The sequence below is a fragment of the Ursus arctos genome, unplaced genomic scaffold (genome assembly GCF_023065955.2).
Source record: "Ursus arctos isolate Adak ecotype North America unplaced genomic scaffold, UrsArc2.0 scaffold_40, whole genome shotgun sequence".
Classification (NCBI taxonomy): domain Eukaryota; kingdom Metazoa; phylum Chordata; class Mammalia; order Carnivora; family Ursidae; genus Ursus; species Ursus arctos.
Window position 1 is genome coordinate 1,343,681 of NW_026623057.1, and position 6,385 is coordinate 1,350,065.

The window sequence follows — 6,385 nt, forward strand, 5'->3', positions numbered from 1 at the left end:
GATTGCTGGAGGAGAAGTTGGGGGGGGGGGTAACTGGGTGAGTGGCATTAAGGAGGTCACACGATACAATGAGCACTGGGTGTTCCACACAACTGGTAATTTATTGAAGACTACATCTGAAACTAATGATGTACTGTAAGTTGGCTAATTGAATTTAAATTAAATAATAAAAGACCTCGAATAAACAATCCTAAACATTTGTATGGAACCACTAAAGATACTGAACAGCCAGTGCAATGTGGAAAAGAAAAACAAAGCTGGAGGACTCACAATTTCAGATTTCAGGTTATACTACAAAGCTGCAGTCATCCTAACAAGAGAGTACGGCACAAAAATAGACACAGCGACCAAAGGAACAGGATACGAGTTCAGACAGAAATCCACAATTATGTGGTCCATGAATCTTCCACAAGGCAAGCAATGATATCAAAAGGGAAAAGGACAGTCTCTACAACAAATGGTGTTGGGAAAACTAGAGAGCTACGCACAAAAGAATGAAATTAGACTGCTTTCTTACACAATACAGACAAACACAAAACAGTTTCAAGACCTCAATATGAGACCTAAATCCACAAAAATTCTACAGGAGGGAAGACAGTAACTTCTTGACATGGATCATACCAACGTTTTTCTAGACTGTCTCCTGAGGCAAAGGAAATGAAAGCAAAAATAAACTATTGGGAATAGAGTAAAATAAAAAGTTTCCACACGGCAGAAGAACAATGAAAACATAAAAATAATAAGACAACCTACTCAAAGGGAGAAGATGTTTGCAAAGATCATATGCAATAAAAGGATAGTGTCCAAAACATATAGAACTGATACTACTCGACCCCCAAAAAACAAATAATTCAGTTAAAAAATAGGCAGAAGACATGAACAGACATTTCTCCAAAGAAGAAATACAAATGGCCAACAGTCCCGTGAAAAGATGTTCACCATCACCCATCATCAGGAAAATGTAAATCCAAAGGACAATGAGGTATTACCTCACACCTGTCAGAATGGCTAACATCAAAAGCACAAGAAAGAGCAGGCGTTGGGAGGATGTGGATAAAGGGGAATCCACGCGAAGTGTGGGTGGGAATGCAAACTGTGGTGGCCACCGTGGAAAACAGTATGAAGGTTCCTCAAAAAATTAAATATAGAACTACCCTACGATCCAACAATCACACTACTGGTATTTGCCCAAAGACTATGAAAACAGCAACTTAAAAGGATACATGCACCCCTATGTTTCTTGCACCATTATTTACAATATCACAATATGGAAGCAACCCAAGTGTCTGTAGAAAAATTGACAAATGAGATGATAGATGTGTGTATTCTCACACACACACACACACACACACACACAATGGAGTATTACTAGGCTTGAAAACGAATGAAACCTTGCCATTTGCAGCCACATGGATGGAGCTAGAGAGTATTATCCTAACTGAAATCAGTCAGTCAGAGAAAGACAAATCCCATATGATGTCACTCTTATAGGGAACTTAAAAAACAAACAAAACTAAATAAATAAAAGAGAAAAAGGAGACACACCAAAATACAAACTCTTAACAAGAGAGAACAAACGGATGGTTACCAGAGAGGAGGTGGATAGAGGGATGAGTGAAATAGATGAAGCGGATTAAGAGGACACTTTTCTTGATGACCACTGAGTAATATATAGAATTACTGAATCACTCTCTTGTACACCTGAAACGAATGTAACACTGTATGTTAGCTCTACTGGAATTACAATAAATTTTTTAAAAAGATTTTTCTTTCAGGAACCTCTTTGAAAAAGCTTTTCCTCTGCAATGTGCATAAGCCCTACTTGGGAGGATTCACTCTACAATAATTATTCACTCTATGCCTCGAATTCAGATTTCACTGAGTTCTTACTGTGGATCCCAGCCCACGGGAGCCATGGTCCTTTTCTGTCCAGGCTCAGCACCTATGCCTTCAAGATTGGAAGTAGAGACACATGTCACTTCACAGTCCAGAAAGCTATTATTGTTTCTGTTTCAGTGTGAGAGAGTCACAGACTTTGGGACAGGTTTCAGAGCAGGTTTATTATGGATCCTGGATCTCTACTTCAATGTTCATTACCTGGATCCATTTGGCTAATAGGTTCCCTGTGGATGGGCTTGCTTCCAAGCACATACATGGAAGATGCAAAGGTGGGTGGGCTTGGTGTGGGACAGGAAGAAGACCAAAAACAGACAAGGGTCTGACCCCTCCCCTGATCCAGCAACTGCTATGGGAGAGGGTTCGGGAGGTAGAATCCATGCGAAACTCCAAGGTCACCAGCTGAACACAGGAGGCACAGGTCAAGGGATCTGGAGATGCAGGGGTTGAAGGCTACTCTGAGCTACCTCTGGGAGGAAAGGAGGGAAAGAATGAGAAGGAGACACTGCCTGCCCCTGGCCTATGCCAGCTGCCCACCGCTCCGACACGCATCCGTCTACACAGCTGACACACAGCCTGGGCTCAGGATGGGCTGGCTCGGGTCCCTCAATCCTCAGTGGGACAGCTGGCCCCAGGGCTCAGAGACAGGCTGAGGGAGATGAGAGGGAAAGCTGCCCCACCCAGGTCATCCCCTCCTTGAGCAGACAGCCCTTCAGAATTGCTAAAAAAAAAAACCCACTAACGGCGTTGAAAGACATGCCATGGATGAACTAAGGCATAGAGATATGTAAAATAACATTCACTTTTAAGTTCAGAGCTGTCATCTCAGGAAGTGGGGAGAGCTTCCCTGAAGAAGACTGAGGGGAGGGCAGGCCATGCTGAAAAGGGAGACATGGCTCTCCTGATTGGGGACCTGCAGCCCCCTTCCAGGGCAGGACATCATCCTCGCATCACACGAGATCCATGGAAGTGTTCCATCAGGGCCAGATGTTTGCCTCGAGAAGGCTACCCTGGCATCGGACTGCACAGGGCACCAGGGACGAGGGCCAGATGGAGGACGGACAATACCCCGGAGGCCATGGGGCAAGAGCAGAGGCACACGACCTTGAAGATGATGATGAAAAGCAGGAGGTGGCAGCATGGAGCCGGCCCGAAAGTGCCATGGGAGCAGTGCCCACAGCTACACTGACTGGGGGCCTTCTGTGCCAGGAGTGGCTGACTTCAGTGGGCTCCAGACTAGTCCTGACCACAAGTCTAGGAAGTGTGCACCACCCCCGGCCTCCTCTCCCCTTGCAGCTGCTAGGAATCACGGTCACAGACCCTGGTCAGCTTTCATGGAAACCAAGCAGTGGCTCCCCCGCATGCTGCACCTCTGGTGGTGGTCCAGTGCGACCCTCGTGCCTGGCCAGACACTGATGTCTACCTGTCTCCACACAAATCCACAGACAGGAGGGTGTCCCTGAATTCCACAGCACCTGATGAAACAGATCCACGGAACCCAACACCCAGTGGGTCACTCGGGACCTCACCTATGAGGTCATGGAGCTCACCATACCCTATTTCCGTCACTTCCCACAGAAAGCCTGGTTCTGATCCCCCACAATACCATACATCCTGGTTGCTGACCTGGGGTCATGCCATGAACCCACATGGCACCTTTCTTTTAGAGAAGCCTATGCCTACACCTCCTAGAAAATATTTCTAATGAAGTACAAGCCCATCAGGACTACGGTGTGAACGGTAGCACACAGCCTGCATGGTAGTAGTCAGTAATTCTAACAAGGGTTAACCCCACCCCCTGTCTCACAAAACCTTCCTCCGTCCCCACGGAACTCATGGTCTGCCCTCAGAAAACCCTCCAGGAAACAAACCTTTCATCTGAATGCTCTCTTCACCTTCTGCTTCAAATCTTGTCCAACCACAATGATATGAAACTAGAAATCAGTCTCAAGAAAAAAATGGGACAGTCAAAAACAGGTGGAGATTGGGGGGCCTGGGTGGCTCAGTCATTAAGGATCTGCCTTCAGCTCAGGTCGTGATCCCAGGAGCCTGGGATCTAGCCCCGAATCAGGCTCCTTGCTCAGTGGGAAGCCCGCTTCTCCCTCTCCCACCCCCCTGCTTGCGTTCCCTCTCTCGCTGTCTCACTCTCTGTCAGATACTTAAATAATCTTAAAAAAATATGTGGAGATTTAACAACATGCTACTGAACAACCAACAGTCAAAGAAGAAATCAAAAAAATTTTTAGAAATACCTTGACACTGATGAAAAAGACAACCTACAAAAACTTATGGGATGCAGCAAAAGTAGCTCTACGGGGGGGACGTTCATAGAAATTCAAGTCTTCATCAATCCATGAGAATGCTCTCCAATAAACAACCTGATTTCTGTGGTAAAGAAGTAGAAAAAAAAAAAAACCAACAAAGCCCAAATTAGTAGAAATAAGGAAATAACAAAAAGGAATGCATAAATAAATCCAACAGAGACTAAAAAGACAAAAAAAAAAAAAACCAATGAAAATAAGAGCTGCCTTCTTTGGAAAGATAAAATTGACAAACTTAGCTAGACGCACCAAGAAAGACAGAGGATTCGAATACAATCAGGAAAGAAAGATAATGGATTCCTGTCTCATATCAAAATCAAAAGAACTCTTCCACCTTGGACACAACAACTTCTTGCAAGCCACGTCTCTAAAGGCAAAGGAAATAAAAGCAAAAATGAACTATTGGCACTTCATCAAGATAAAAAGTTTCTGCACGGCAAAGCAAACGATCAACAAAACAAAAAGACAACCTATGGAATCGAAGAAGATATCTGCAAATGATATTACAGATAAAGGGCTGGTATCCAAGATCTATAAAGAACTCCTCAAACTCGACACCCAAAAAATGGGCAGAAGACACAACGAGATACTTGTCCAGAGAAGACATACAAATGGCCAACAGACACATGAAAAAATGCTCCACATCACTTGCCATCAGGCAAATACAAATCAAAACTACAATGAGATACCACCTTACACCAGTTAGAATGGTTAAAATTAACAAGGCAGGGGGCACCTGGGTGGCACAGCGGTTAAGCGTCTGCCTTCGGCTCAGGGCGTGATCCCGGCATTATGAGATGGAGCCCCACATCAGGCTCCTCCGCTATGAGCCTGCTTCTTCCTCTCCCACTCCCCCTGCTTGTGTTCCCTCTCTCGCTGGCTGTCTCTATCTCTGTGGAATAAATAAATAAAATCTTGAAAAGAAATTAACAAGACAGGAAATAAAAAAAAGTCAGAGAGGATGTGGAGAAAGGGGAGCCCTCTAACACTACTCGTGAGAATTCAAGCTGGTACAGCCACTTTTGAAAACAATATGGAGATTCCTCAAGACGTTGAACACAGAGCTATCCTACGACCCACCAATTGCACTACTGGGTATTTACCCCATAGACACAGAGTAATGAAAAGAAGGGGCACCTGTATCCCAATGTTCATAGCAGCAATGTCCCTAATAGCCAAACTGTGGAAGGAGCCAAGATGTCCTTCAGCAGATGAATGGACAAAGAAGATGTGGTTCATCTATACAATGGAATATTACTCAGTCATCAGAAAGGATGAATACCCACCATTTGCACCAACGTGGATGGACCAGGAGGGGATTATGCTAAGTGAAATTAAGTCAAGCAGAGAAAGACAATTATCATATGGTTTCACTCCTATGTGGAATGGAAGGAATAGCATGGAGGACATTAGGAGAAGGAAGGGAAAAGTGAAGGTGGGGAATGAGAGGGGGAGATGAACCATGAGAGACTACTGACACTGGGAAACAAACTGAAGGTTGCAGAAAGGGAGGGGTAGGGGAATGGGTTATCCTGGTGATGGGTATTAAGGAGGGCACGTGTCATAATGAGCACTAGGTGTTATATGCAAACAATGAATCCTGGAACACTACATCAAAAACAAATGAAGTACTGTAGGGTGACTAACATAATTTTAAAAAAAGAGAAAGATATGAAATCCATACAGGAAAACTGTCACTATTTGCAAATGACATGAAATCCCAAAAGATTCCACAAAAAAAAAAAAACAAAAACTGTTAGAATAAACAAATTCAAGAAAGCTGCAGGATATAAAGTCAATATACAGAGACCTGTTGTCTTTATTTTTTTTCAGATTTTATTTATTTATTTGACAGGAAGAGAAAAAGCACGAGCCGGGGGAGTGTCAGAAAGACGGAGAAGCAGACCCTCGCTAAGCGGGGAGCCCAACACGGGGCTCGATCCCAGAACTCTGGGATCATGACCTGAGCAGAAGGCAGACGCTTCACCTATGGAGCCACCCAGATGACCCAACTTCTTGCATTTCTGTATACTGATGACACACTTTCGCAAAGAGAAATTAAAAAAGCAATGCCATTTACAATTGCATCAAAAAAAAAATCTAGGAATAAAAGTAACCAAGAATGAGAAAGACATAGTACACTCAACACATGGCAGAAAAGAAATGAA